This window comes from Crocodylus siamensis, chromosome 7 (genome assembly GCF_052110815.1).
Source record: "Crocodylus siamensis isolate JL-2025a chromosome 7, ASM5211081v1, whole genome shotgun sequence".
Classification (NCBI taxonomy): Eukaryota; Metazoa; Chordata; order Crocodylia; family Crocodylidae; genus Crocodylus; species Crocodylus siamensis.
Window position 1 is genome coordinate 18,701,492 of NC_143401.1, and position 15,393 is coordinate 18,716,884.

Below are 15,393 nucleotides of genomic sequence, written 5' to 3' on the forward strand. Positions count from 1 at the left end.
ATGTTTTGTTAGAAGGTAAAAGACTGTTTTGTCGAGTTCACTGAAAAGAGAAATGCCCAACACTATCATCTGGGTATTGCAAATGGGAGAAAAACCAAGGCATATATTTTTCTGGGCTGGATCAGATCTCTGACAAAGAACCCAGGCATAACTGAAATCCCAGAGAGATGGTGCTGAATGTTAGGAAGAAAATTAAATAAAAGAAAGCAAACAGAATATGGGTAATAGAGAACTCACAAGTGCAGGTTTATTGATTCGTGGATTTTTAAAGTCATGTTTTAAAGAATGTTCTGATCCTCCAGAGTGACCTGCTGCATAATGGAGGCCATGAAACATCACCCAGGAACTTCTGTATTTTGCTCCTTACTTCTATTTGATCTACTGACAAGAGTTTATATAAAATAAGACTCAGATGATAGCTCTGGATACCAGTAGCCTTGAACTACAGAAAAAAATGTGGGTCGGTCTCTGAATTTCCAAGCTCCCTCTTATCTTTATATAGTGACCAACTCTAAATACTCAACAATGGTGAGTTTGTTTAAAGGATGATCTCTGGTACTGGCCTAATCAAATGTGAGGCTATGGGCACTGTGCATTTCTTTTTTTTCCTGCAACCATGAGGTCCAGAAACTTTGTGTTTTAAATCGAAGATGAAACCTTGTCATAATCACCTGGCTTCAAGAACTGGCATCTTAAGAAGCAAAGCAAATGAGATAGGCTATAAAATCATGAATGCTGGCCATACTTTATGAGCTGAACAATTCTTTGTTCTGGGGAAGTTTGTAGCTAGAGCCCTAGATTTCCCAGCTGGCTTTATTTTCATAATGTAGCTGAACCCACACGCAGCTCTCAATACCATAGAGATTCAACAAGAACAGGAACTTAGCTCTGAACATCTCTGCTTTGTCCCCTGTTGGCAGCCTCACCATGGCCCTTGCAGTTTGGATGTTGTGGGCCTCTGAGGCTCATTTGGTTGGCTTCTTTTATCTTCCTCTTGTCATTGCTCCATCCTGCCGGAAACCAGAGAGAGATAGAGAGAGAGTGAGTGTAGGAGAGAGAGAAAGAGTGTTAAATTGTGTAGAAGACTTTAAAAGAGGGAGTAAGAGATAAAGAAAAGTGTCCAAGACAGGCAAACAGCCCATGAACAGCCTGGCGGGAGTAGAAGCCCTAATTAAAAGACAGAAATACAGCAGCAAAGTCTTCCATTCAGAGGATGGACAATGAGAGGGTCTGCGGAGCAGAACTGGGAGGGGATGAAAGGACAAGGAGCGGCAGAGCCCCCACTGCTCCCCTCATCCTTCCAGAGCAATGCTCCGGCATGGGGGTCACAGAAACCCCCTCAGCCATCGTACCCCCTGGTGTAGAAGGGTAGCATATTTGCCCGTATTACCCTGGAGAGTCCCATCCTTGTGTCTGTACAGAAGGCAACTGACTCAGCTATTTTCATTCTCTTGTGTCAATATTTTTTTCTATAGTTAAACTTCATTTGCCCCTTGAGAGGGCACCTAGGGTCAGGTGAATGAAAGCTGCCCAGGACTGGAGGGATGTGGGGGTAAGGCCTTGTCTGGATGTAAAAAAGACTAAGCCAGACAGCCAAGAGGTGGTGCTAAGATAATGGGGAGAGTTTATAACTCGAGGGGGAGGAAGGGAAATACCAGACTCTTTTGGGTCACCTCCCCAGTCCCCTTGGCTGGACAAATACTGTCCTGGCCTTTCCACTCCAGCGATGCTCCTGAATGTGTTAATTATCCCCAAAGCCCTTTCCTAGGAAGTGCTGCATGAGTCATATGACAGCCATGAGTGGCTTGGTCTTAAGGGAAGATTGAAAGCACGATATTCTTCAAATGTGGCTTTGGTTGGTGGGATGGGGTTATGTGGGGGTTGGGCACTGCCGTTACCCCCTCTCTGGAAGGAGGGTCTCTCCCAGGATTGCTAAGAGATGTTACCTTTGATCTTGGGCTGAAGGAGGTGGGGGTAGGGAGGAGTGTCTGCTGAGTCCTGTTCTTTCTGGGAGTGGATACTATAAAAGGCTCCTAGAAAAGAACAAGAGCCCCCGGGCTTGTTGAAGGGCAGCCTACTACATCAGAATTAATTTGGGGCTCTTTCCAAAACAAAAGCTCTCTATGGCTTTCAACATGTTTACACAATAGTGCACAGAAAGAGCATCAGAAATGTCATCTTGAGGGTTCCTCTCCCTCCCCTCCCCTCCTCTCCCTCCACTTTTCTTTCTTTCCTTCCTCTCTTGTGCACTCAGCATGCCTCTCCGCTCTTCCACCTTTCCTTTTTTCATTTATTCTTTTTCTTCCTTGAAGAATTTCTCTCCTTCTCCTTCCCTACATTCTACTCTGTTTTTTGCAGGCCAAAGAAGCCCAGCTTATGGGGTGTTCATAGTTACAGCTACTCCAATCCCAGTCTCACTCAGCAGGAGGGTTTGTAGGGAAGGGTAAAATAGATGTGGGCTGCTCAGCTACTCTGGTCCAGTCTCTCCTAGCACAAGATGCAGAGAGTATAATAGAGGTGCAGTGTTCATAGCTACTAGGCCTGTGCAAAGCAGCTATTGGCTTTGGATTCAGATTTGGCCAATTCAGGGGGCAGTGATTTGATTCGTTGGTTCGAATCACTGTCCTGATTCTATTCGGCTAAATCTGATTTGGCGATTCAGCTGCTGCCGAAATCAGCCGAATCTCTGAATCACACAGCCTCACACTCCATTCATTGCCCCACCAAGGCCCGGGACCTCCTGGTCCACCTCCTCCTGACTCTGGCCAAGTTTGTCATCTGGCTATCCAGGAAGAAGGCTCCAGGTGACCTTAGGGCGTTTTTCCTTGGTGTTCTTCGCGCGCGTCTGCAGGCGGAGTACCACTGGGCAGCAGCCGCCGGCGAGCTCTCCAAGTTTGCGAGCCAGTGGGCGCTGTCCGGGGTACTCTGCTCTGTGTCCCGCCGGGGAGCACTTGTTTTGGCCCTATGAGCCTGTATGTGTACGCCCTGTTTTCTCTTTTGTTGTCCCCCGTAATTTATTGGTGTTTTTAAGGTGCTGGTCGCCCAACCCAGTGGCGGCCCCAGCATGTGGTTTTTAGGCTTTTATCCTTTTAACTGTGAAGAACTGCGAAACGCCAAGAGGATACCCCCGTCCATTGTTTTTATCTGTTGATGTCTTCAGGGTGCCGGTTGCCCAATGCAGCAGCAGTGGCGGCCAGCTTGAATTCGCCACCAGCCGGGGGCAGCAACTTCTGGACCATCTCTGGACTCCTGCACAGGGTCCAGAGGACTTTACATACCGCCGGCCGCCATCCAGCGGCGGCCCACAGTTCCCAACGGTCCTCACTGTAACACTGCGGACATCAAATAGTCCCCCCACCCGCTCTCCCAACCCCAGCAGTGGCTGCCTCTCCTGCCCCAGCTCCTGGCACTTTGAAAAAAAAAGCCCCAAGTCATTGAGGCCCTGATGCCACTGCAGGAGCTGGTGAGTCCAGGGTTTTTTTGGGGGGTGGTTCTTAAAAGGCCAGTGCTGGGAGAGTGGGGGTGCTGGGAGAGTGGGGGGGGGGGGTTGGGGGCTCGTGGCAGAGCTCCCCATGCAGCATGGGGAAGTGGGGGGCAGCAGGGACCACCCTCCCCACCCCCGCTGGACAGCACCTGGTGAGTGGGGGCTTTTTTTAAAGCACCAGGAGCTGGGGTGGGAGCAGGCAGGGGATAGGGCCTGGCAGGGGTCCCCCCATGTTCCCCTATTCTCTCCTCCAACCTCCCCTCCCCCACCCCCTACTTACCAGCTCCAAGTCTGGCTCCAGCTCCCTGCTGCAGCGACCAGGGACTGCCAAAATTACTGAAGCTCTCCAAATCAATTCGGACCTTTTAACTGGTCCCCGGATTCGATTCAGATTTGGAGATCTGGCCACCAAATCGGGCCGAATCTCCTCCAAATCAAATCAGCGACCAAAGCATTGCACAGATCTAATAGCTGCTTCAGTGCCAATCTCTTCCATTAGGCACTGCTGGAGGAAAGGGATATAGGAGTTCTAGAGGTAGGTGTTCACAGTTACTCCAGTCCCAGCCTCTCCGAGCAGAAGGAACCATACCTATAAGGAGCTTTCAGTTATATGAGTGGCCATATCTTTTGCTGTAGGTCAGACATTACAGTAACTGTAGTGCCAGCTTCTCTCAAGGGATTGTTACACATTACACTTAGCACATTAACTGCACTTAAACTGCTAGCATCCAAACATCCAAGCAGGAAAACACGTTAGATACATGCTAAGTGCCATCGTACCATAGCAAAATTAGGACTTTTCTGGTGGAATATTTCCAGATCCTGTTACCTAACACGTGTTGAGCTAACGCCTGACTGCTCCACAGAGGTAATACGATCAGACTAGCAGAGGGCTGGGACTAAGAACCGGCTTTCTGTCAGTTAAAGCCCCCTCATGGAACCAGAGTGGATTTAAGACTCCAGTGTGGTGAGGGGCTTTGAGCAACCGGTAGCTGATTATCAGCCCCAGCCCTCCTATTGCACTAGAGGGAATTTAAGACTCTGATGTGCTGGGAGGTCTGGGACTGGTGATCAGCTGTTTGTCAGTCAAAGCCTCACCATGGTACAGTGGGATGTCTGGGACTCTGCTGCTCTCTGCCTCCATGCTGGGTCTCAGGTCCTGCCATGCTCTGTACCACTGGGTCCTGGGACTGGGTGCAGAGGCAGGGAGCACTGTAGGACCTGGGCTCTACTACTCCCTGCCTCTGCACTGGGTTTTGGGTCTCACTGTGCTCTCTGCCTTTGTGCAGGACTCAGTGTGGTGGCAGGTAGGGGGTGTGGGACTGTTCTGGTGGGTCCCCAAGTTAAGACTGAAAATTAGCTGATTTTTGGCCTCAGCAGCAGGATGGCAGCAGAGCTGGTTCAAGACTCCCGTGTGCACTAAGTTCTCTATTTAGATCATAGTAAACATTAGCATGGGACTGCTCAGAAAACTTCCTGAGTTATATTAACTGTCCTGTGCAACAAGGCCCTCAGTAAAAGCTATTATAGTACCCCTGGCTGTAGAGGGAAGTGCACAATTATTGCAATCCCACGTCATCCCAGCAGGAGGTTCTCTGCACAGATCACAGCTAATGTAGTCCTAGATGCAAACTGTCCAAGGAAGAGCTTATGCTGTAGGTCAACAAGAAACTGTTGGGCTGGATACAAGACTCCCCACTAGGTGCAATTCTCAGACCTCTGCTATGTAGGAGGTCAGGCTGGATGGTCCAAATGTTTCCTTCTGGCCTTGAAGTCTGTAGCCTTAACATCTGTGAAGGTGCTGGTAATGGGTAAGCTAACTGTCATATCAGGCCCAGGTTTGGATTGCACAAACGTATTTAGGAATATGACAAAAAGGATTAGGTGGACAGAGAGAGAGTTTGGGGCAGGCAGCAGACAGCCAGAAGTCCCAGACCAAAACCAGGGCAGGTGCTCAGACTAAGCCTTTCTATCATAGTCCTTACAGTTAATGGAGAGGTGCAGGAGCTCCTCCAAAGCCAATATCCAGGTGCATATGCCAACCCATCTCAAGAGATGGATCCCTTGTGCTTTGTAGATAACAACACCCAGCCAGTTGCTTTCATGAGAACTCCCCCCAGTGTCACCTCAGCTGGGCAACAGAAGTCAATACAAATGGGTAAGGAGCAGAAATCAATAGCTTCCTTTACATTGTGGACTCACTCGCAGGAGTATCTTGTCCACATGCCTTGCATGTAAGAGATCAAGGAGGGGATGCCTCAGACAATGGCTTGATACCGTTCTCTGGCACAAGATAATATGCACGCATGCAATGCAAGGGGCCTACATAATGCAATACATTTGCTGGCGTATTCTTTAACATACATACTCATTTCTGCAGTAAGCTTGTTGGTGTGGGTGGGAGTGGGTATCAGGTCACCTTTCCCCATCTGCTGTAGAGGTACAACACAAGTGATTAATCAAGTCTGTATCAATTAGGAAAGAAAGTTTCATTAGGTCTCATTCAGGTAACACTACCAAAATCCATCCTGAATGATACTTTGTTCTAGTGGAACGCAGGACCTTTAGTTTGGTTTATCTGGCCATGCTAGAAGTTACAGGCACAGGCTATCACACAGGTCCTACCAGCAGCATGGTGTGCCTTATCAAGTCCCATAGCCTCAGAGACCTCATAGACATACAAAATCCCATATAGAAGGTCTAGAACTCTAGTTATGGGCAGTATGGTAGCACCTGGGATAGGAAGCCAAGCAAGTCTGGTTCTTCTGTCTCTTCCAACAGCTAAAGGCGCTGAATGAAGCTTTGCCACTCATTTTGTTTCAAGGGTCTGGTACTCCCCAAGTGTGACCAGGACTGCTTGGCTTGCATCTGCAGCAGCCAGGATGCCACAGTAATCACTATCCAAGATGTACAGAGGCTCAAGACTTAGCTTCCAAGATCAGGTGCAGGTAGCCTAATACAATCACCGCTTTGATATATCAGTACTTTTTCTTTTCTGTTCCTGTTCTTTGTCTGTCTTGTCTGCTGAGTCTGTGACTTCCTTGGACTGAACCTCTTGTTCAGTCTACACATGGTACAGCGATGAATAATAATGCCCCTCACAGCAGCTCTGCAAGCCCAATAGTAACATCCTAGCCTTCAAAGATTGCATTAAGTGCCTTTCACAGGAGTGCCAGAGACCTCCCGGGTGTTCAACAGACCTACAGGGCAACAAACAGATGTACCATATCTTTTGCAGAGGCCTAATGGAGGAAAAGAGTGCTTGGAGGCCATCAGAGGCTCCTAATTCTCATGGCTTGTTCCCTAGGTCAGAACAGTGGTAATAAAAAGTTTAAGTTGGCAATAAAAAAAAGTTAAATTGCAACTGGCGACTGAAGTCTGGTGCAACCCTTTGCTACAAGAGATATCACAGCTGATCATGCACTGAGTCACTTATTAAAGTTTGCCATTGCTTTTTTCTACTCTGAGCATTCAAAAATCATGCTTCAGGCCCCATACCATGAATCAAGAATTTAGCTTAAAGATGTGAAATTAAAAAATAATGAATTAGGCTTTTTTCCCCCTTTTTTTTCCTTTTGGCTTCCTGTGTTTTTTTAGCCTTTAGGAGTTACTTTCCCAAGTATAGCTCTATTACCATGAGACTCAGATATAGTTTTTTTATAAAGTAAAAGCCAGAATTCTTCACATAATGACATGAGTCCAAGAGATGTGCCTTTAAGAAAAATATCAAATATAGCAAAACAGGCAACAAAAATCATGAGAGCTGCCAGCACAGTGACTGATTAAACAAATTAACTTTGTATTTGGGATGTTTTTGTTCACAGTAGTTTTGGCAAGTGGTTGGATACTGCCTCCATCCATCCAGGGCCTCACAACATTTAGAAATAGATAATGAGTGTTACGTTGTGCATGGCAGCTAAATATTAACTTCCCCTTTTGTAAAATGGGGAAACTGAGGCACAGAGAGGTACTGGATAGCAAGCTGGATCCCAAGCAACTGCAGCACATAAAAATCAAGGCCCAGCTTTGACTTAAGTAACAAGTCTAAGATCACACAGAGAGTCAGAGGCAGATCTGGGAAAAGAACGTAGGAATATTGATAGCCAGCACTGTGGTCTGACTAGGCAAACACACCATGCCTAGAAGGACTCTATCTACCCTCTTGACTCTGAGGACCTACCACCATAGCAAGGAGTTGAGGGTGTGCAGACCCCACAGGCCTATCCTAGACAACCTGTTCCAGAATTCTGCATCCTTTGTGGCACCTGAGACCATGTCCACAAATCTTGTGCTTCCCCAGCATCACAGACCTGTCCCAGAATCTGCTCCCCTCCTGGCACTACAGGCTTGCCCATCACTCTGTCCCCAAATTCGGTCTATTCACGGCACCAGGTCCATTTCCTTCAGTGGCCCAAGTACCTGGGGGAAGTCTACCTCACTGTGGAGCCCCGCTGTGAGGCGCTGACACAGATCGATCCACAAGCCGCCCCGATGTTCTCCGCTTCTGATTGCTACATTTTTTGTGACAAATTGATAAACTGCATCTTCACTCAGTTAAAGATTTGATCTCACTCTTTTAATCCGCTATCAATAAGATATTAATCGCGCACCCGACCCGCTCTGCTCCCTGGCCGCCTGCAAATCCAATAATCATTTCAAAATTCACAGCCGAGTGGGGCACTCCCTTCCAACAATTAATTTCAGGGGAGTCTCATTTATTTTCCCTATAACCCTCTCTCCCTCCCCTGCCGCCACAGCCACCAACTTCCCCCTCCCTCCCAATTCCCCCCACCCACACACTCACTTCCCCACGGAAACTCTTGCTCAGCATAGACGGCTAGTGGGAGTGTGACTTACAGTAGAAGCCAGGCAGCATTTCCCAAACTCCCTTGCATTTGCTGCTCCATAGAACCAATTAGCCACCCCCCTTCCCTACCCACACACAGAACTTTAAGCCACATTCAACCCTGATACAACAGCCTGGACTTCAGTTGACTTACACTGGGGATGAATTTGGCCCTGTTCTGCTAAGCTTTTCCCTGTACAAATATATATGTGGCAATCATCCCAGTAGGGAGACCCATATCTATGTTGTGGGTTGGTAAGCACAGATTTGAGGGATAATGGCCCGGTCAGCAAATGAACTAGAGAATCCTCCAGTAGAGAATTCAGTGAAGAGTTTGTTCACACTCAGAGTTATTCAGGAATTGCTGCCCCCTGTACAGATAAACCCACTTAAAGAGCCCCTGCAGGCCAGAGGAAGGGCTCAGAAGGGCAAAACATAGAAGGAGCCCTGCTGTGCATTGCCAGTCTTACTCACTCCCTACCTCCCTCACTAAGATGTCTAAGGTCCTCTCCTTTCAATTGCTGCAGTATTGCAGGTGGGATGGAGAGTGCCCAAGGAGGTAGGACAAGAAACTGGAATTTTGGAAACCTGTGTCCTCCTGGTTCTGCCACAGACTTGCTGTATTACCAGGTGTCTCTCTCTGGAGTCTTTTTCCCCCATCTTTTTTCCCCTAGAGTAGGATAAGTGGTAGGTACTCACCTCTGGAAAAGGTTTTGTGACCCAGGGATAAAAACCCTTGAGTGTTATTACCTTGCCTTTATGTAGCACGGTGTGCATAGGGCACAGGTATTATTTATCCTGAGATGCCTATGGAGAATAACAAGCGCAGAGAGACCTTCACTATGCCAGGTCTCCTCTTCCTGCACCTTTACAAGCCTGGTCACCCTACTCAAGGCCCAACCATATCCAGAACCTCCTCTGCAACTTGCTGTGGGCTTTGGCCATGGATCTATTGAGGGGAAGGATGGCTCTGTGGGACTGTATTGGTTGTTTTCCTTCTATCCCCCAGCCCAGTGGAGCACTGTAAGTCTTCCACCCATTCCCTTGAAATTGCCTCCAAGTAGAGAGCTTTGTCCAAGGTTTTTTGCTCTGCCTTCCCTTCCTGTCCCAGTGCGTCCACCATGGACAGGGCCCCATTGTATGCATCTTCAGGTCTTCTTTCATAGCCTTACCCGTTTCCTTCTCCGAGGCCAACCAGGCCAACATCTTTCACTAGTGCTAAATCCACTTTCATTGTTCTTAAGTTTATGAATACCTAAATACATAAATTAGCATAGGCATAAAGTTGTCTCATGCCTGGAGCTGCACAAAGCATGGCAGCCTTGAACACAGAGGGCAGGAGGATTGCCCTCCAGGGACGTGCAGACATCTCCCTGTTCCTATCATGAGGAACTTCCATGCCCAGAGTGGGTAACAGAATCATGCCTACACTTCAGGTTGCTTACCTCAAGGCTAGTCTCAAGCTATGCTTTGGTTGTCCACTATGTGAAATGTGATTCTGCTCTGCAAACCTGCAAAAAGCCTCCATGGGACCTTCAATGGCTCTCAGGGCAAAGATGAGCAGCCTCAGCAGCTGAGTGCCCCCTAACAGCAGGCTGCACCATTGGTTCTGGGTTTCCACTGAGGGAAGAGTACACCCTAACAATTGGTTGAATGTGGTTCACCTGCTCTCGCGGCATCTTCAGGAGAAAGAAACCCGCCAAGGCAAAAGAGGGAAACAGAAGCTGTGATTTTAGCAGCAAGTTGCAGAAACCAAGGTAAGGGAGGAGGTAGGTTTGGGAGAGGAGGGAAAGCTCAGCCCCTTGCTAGAATGGAGAAGAGGATCTAACAAATTCTTTAAGTCCTTTGGGCACCAGAAAGTGCTGCGCCAAGTGTTTTAGCAACAAAAGTTTTGAGGAGAACAAATACTCTAATCCATTAATGAGCTGACTGATCCCCCTCCTTCATGGTCTGGCTCTGTGTGCTGGGAGAGCCACATGCTCCCTTCGGAGTGACCTGCCAGGGCTGCATCAGAACTGATTCAAAACACTCGCCAGAATCCAATCCAATTACCCTGTGTCCCGCTGATGGCCCCACAGAGACAGCTCTTTCACTGCTGAGTCTTATTGGCCTGTTAATCCTTCCCTCATTAAAAAAAGTCTTGTTCCTCCTTCCTGGGAGGCGGTGGCCGTAGGGGAAAAGAACACAAACCACTGAGATGGAGTCTATGCAGCAAACCTCAGGCACTGGCTGTGGTGTTTGCTCCAAGCCAGACCTCCTGTTGAGCAGTGATCCATTCAGGAATGGCCATGAGGGGGACTCTGCTACCTGTCCCCTTCCACTCCTCCCCTCACCCCCATTCCAGCACATGAAATATGGACTCCACAGGGGGCAAGATCCTGTTACCCAATGTATCAGCCCTGCATAGGCCCCACATGCTGCTCCTGCACCACTGCTTTATTGGTGTCTCTTTAATGGGTCTGTCATTAAGCCAGAGAGAAGCAGGGTGGGAGGGTACCCATAAAACAAAGGCCTCACAGCTAATGAACATAGTACCCAGGGGAAAGGACACAGCAGCAGCAGGTGTAGCTAGTCAAGCAGAGCTGAGCTGGCTTTCTTGCAAGAGATGGGCCCCTCCTCATTTGGATGAGACCATGGGAAATAGTGGCAAGCACACACGCATGCACATAGAATCAGAAAATGGGAGTTAGAAGGGACCTCAGGAGGTCATCTAGTCCAACCCCCTAGTCAAAGCAGGACCAGCCTCAACTAGATCATCCCAGCCAAAACTTTGTCCAGCTGGGTTTTGAAACCTCCCAAGGAAGAAACTTCCACAACCTCTCTGGATAGTCTGTTCCAGTGTTTTACTACCTTCCTAGTGAGAAAATTCTTCCTAATATCTAACCTAAACTTCCCTTGCTGCAACTTGAGATCGTTGCTTCTTGTTCTGTTGTCTGCTGCCACTGAAAACAGTCTAGATTCATCCTCTTTGGAACTGTCCTTTAGGTAGTTTAAGGCTGTTATCTCCTTTCAGTCTTCTCTTCTCCAGACTAAATAAGCCCAGTTCCCTCAGCTGCTTCTCATATATCATGTGCCCCAGTCCCCCTCACCATTTTCACTGCCCTCCACTGGACTCTCTTCAGCTCATCCACATCCCTTCTGTAGTGGGGACTCAAAACTGGACACAGTACTCCAGGTGTGGCCTCACCAGTGCTGAATAGAGGAGAATTATCCACTTTTCTTGATCTGCCGGCAGCAATCCTACTAACACAACCAGTATGCTGTTAGCTTTCTTTGCATCAAGGACACACTGTTGGCTCATATTCAGCTTCTCATCCACTGTAACCCCCAGGTCCTTTTCTACAGAGCTGCTGCTTAGCCAGTCAGCTCCCAGCCTGTACTGGTACATGGGATTGTTCTGCCTTAAGTGCAGGACTTTCCACTTGTCCTTATTGAATCCTGTGAGATTTCTTTTGGTCCAATCCTTTAATTTTCTGAGATCTCTCTGAATCCTAGCCCTATCCTCCAGCATATCTACAACCGCCCCCAGCCTGGTGTCATCTGCAAACTTGCTCATGGTGCACTCCATTCCATCTTTCAGGTCGTTGATGAAGATATTGAACAAAACTGGCCACAGTACCGACCCCTGGGGCAATCCACTTGATACCAGCTGCCAACTAGACAGCAAGCCATTGATTACTACCCTTTGAGCCTGACAATCCAGCCAGTTTTCTGTTCAGCTTACAGAAAACCCATAGCTTGCTTGCGAGAATATTGTGGGAGACCGTATCAAAAGCCTTGCTAAAGTCAAAGTATATTACATCCACTGCTCTCCCCGCATCCACTGAGCCAGTCAACTCATCATAAAAGGTAATCAGGTTGGTCAGGCATTACTTCCCCTTGATGAACCCATGTGGACTGTTCCTAATCACTTTAGGAAGTGCTTAGAAATGGACTGAGGTGAGGCTGACCAGTCTGTAGTTTCCCATATCTTCCTTTTCTTTCTTAAAGATAGGCACTATATTTGCTCTGTTCCAATTCTCTGGGACCTCTCCCAGTCACCACAAGTTTTCAAAGATAATGGCCAGTGGCTCTGCAATCACATCAGCCATCTCAGCACCCTTGGGTGCATTGCATCCAGCTCCATAGACTTCTACAGCTTTTTCAAATAGTACCTAACCTGTTCTTTTGCCATTTTCAGCTACTCACCTCCTCCAGACTGTGCTGCCAGGTGCAGTAGTCTGGGAGCTGACATTGTCTGTGAAGACTGAGGTAAAAAAGGCATTGAGTACTTCAGCCTTTTCCACATCATCTGTCACTAAGCATCACTAGGTTGCCTCCCCCAATCAGTAAGGGACCCACATGTTCCCTGATCCTCCTCATGTTGATGACATACTTGTAGAAACCTTTCCTGTTATCTTTCATGTCCCTTGCTAGCTGCAACTTCAACTATGCTTTGACCTTCCTGACTTCATCCCTGCATGCCTGAGCAATATGCTTATACTCCTCCCTAGCTGTCTGTCCAAGTTTCCACTTCTTATAACAGAGGTGGGCAAAATGCTGTCAGCAGCCCCTCCCCCTGCCCCAAACTTCAGAAAATTAATATTTATCTGCCCCTGGCTGCCTGTCATGTGGCCCTCAGTGGCTTGCCAAAACTCAGTAAGCGGTCCTCTGCCCAAAATAATTGTCTGCCCATGTCTTACAAGATTCCTTGTTGCATTTTAACACTGAAAAATGCAAGGTTCTCCACCTTGGGAGGAAAAACCTGCAGCATCCTTATAGGCTCGGCAGTGCTACGTTGGTTAGCACTACAGAAGAAAAAGACTTGGGGGTCATCACTGACCACAAGATGAACATGAGCCTCCAATGCGATGCTGCGGCTAGTAAAGCGACCAAAACGCTGGCGTGCATCCATAGATGCTTCTCGAGCAAATCCCGGGACGTCATTCTCCCCTTGTACTCGGCCTTAGTGAGGCCGCAGCTGGAGTACTGCGTCCAGTTTTGGGCTCCACAATTCAAAAAGGATGTGGAGAAGCTTGAGAGAGTCCAGAGGAGAGCCACGCGCATGGTCAGAGGTCAGGAAAACAGATCTTACGATGACAGGCTGAGAGCCATGGGACTCTTTAGCCTGGAAAAGCGCAGGTTCAGGGGTGATCTGATGGCCACCTATAAGTTTATCAGGGGTGACCACCAGGATCTGGGGGAACGTTTGTTCACCAGAGCGCCCCAAGGGATGACGAGGTCGAACGGTCACAAACTCCTGCAAGACCGTTTCAGGCTGGACATAAGGAAGAATTTCTTTCCTGTCCGAGCCCCCAAGGTCTGGAACAGTCTGCCAGCGGAGGTGGTTCAAGCGCCTACATTGAACACCTTCAAGAGTAAATTGGATGCTTATCTTGCTGGGATCCTATGACCCCAGCTGACTTCCTGCCCTTTGGGCAGGGGGCTGGACTCGATGATCTCCCGAGGTCCCTTCCAGCCCTAATGTCTATGAAATTTTAGCTCACTGAAGAGTTTCTTGCTAAGCCAAGTTGGCTTTCTGCTATACTTGCTAGTCTTCCTGCACATCAGGATGGTTTGTTCCTGCACCCTCAGTAAGGATTTTTTAAAATACAACCTGCTCTCCTGGGCTCCTTTCCCCTTCAGACTGGCCTCCCAGGGGATCTTGCCCATCGGTTTCCTGAGGAAGTAAAGTTCAGTGAACTTTCTAATGTTCAGTGTCCATATTCTGCTGCTCTCCTTCCTTCCTTTCCTCAGGATCCTGAACTCAATCATCGCATAGTTTCTGCTGCCCAAGTTGCCATCCACTATACTACATTCCCCATCAATTCTTCCCTGTGTGTAAGCAGCACATCAAAGAGAGCATGGCCCCTAGTTGGCCGCTCCAGGACTTGCACCAAGTTGTACCCAACATGCTCCAAAAACTTCCTGGATTGCCAGCACACTGCTGTATTGCCCCCCAGATGTCAGTGACTGAAACCCCCCATGAGAACTAAGGCCCATGTTTGGGAAACTTCTTCTGTTTGAAAAAAACCTCACCCACCACTTCCTCCTGGTCTGGTGGTCTAAAGCAGACACCCACCACGACATCACTCTCTGACCCTAATGCAGACTTTCAACAGGCCTATCTCTGATTTCCTACTGTACCTCTGAGCAATCAAATAAGTATTTCATAAAGACAGACTTCTCCTCTGCCTGTCTTTCCTGAACAGTTTAACTTTACATCCATTCATGACAGTGCTCCAGGCATGCAAACTACCACCAAGTCCCTATTATTCCAATCACGTTACAGTGCCGTGACTGTACAAGGACTTCCAATTCTTCCTGCTTATTTCCCAGGCTCTGTGCATTCGTGTACAGACATGTAAAGTAACAAACTGATTGCCCTACTTTCTCAGGAAGAATTAAAAGACCTCTCCATTGTCCTCTCCTGCTCATGCTTCCTCTAGGCCAGTGGTCTCCAAACTTTTTTGATCGCGCACCTCTATCAGTAAAAAATTTTTGAGTGTGCACCCCCAATATATGTATATTTATATAAATATAAATAGAAGTTCTAATATTTTCTTCCTGCACCCCACTTTGGAGACCACTGCTCTAGGTCACCCGCTTCCCCACTTACCTCAGGGCTTTCATCTCCATTCCTCCACAAACCTAGTAGGGCTGTGCAAAATTTCACAGGCTGCTTCAATTCAACACTCTTATGACTCATTTTGAGCTCAAAACAGCGAAATAGAATTGAAACAAAGGGCTTAGAAATAGCCCCGAAACAAAATGAGGCTAGTTGAAATGTTTCAAAAGTTTCAAAACATTTTGAGTTTTGAAGCCAGCAGCGAGGTGATAGAAGACAGGGGAGAACCAAGGCTGTGCTCACAGCAGCAGCCAGGAGAGCAGTCCTGGCTCTCCCCATCTCTCACCACCCGGCTGCAAGAAGCCAATCACAGCACAGCGGAAGGGAACTGAGCCCGGGCTCAGTTCCTCTCCCCAGCACTGCAATCAGGCTGGGGATGGGAAGTCAGCCCAGCTGGGCTGGTATGGGGTGGGGGGATGGTGGTTGGGGTGTGTGAGGGGGTGTGGGTGTGCGGGT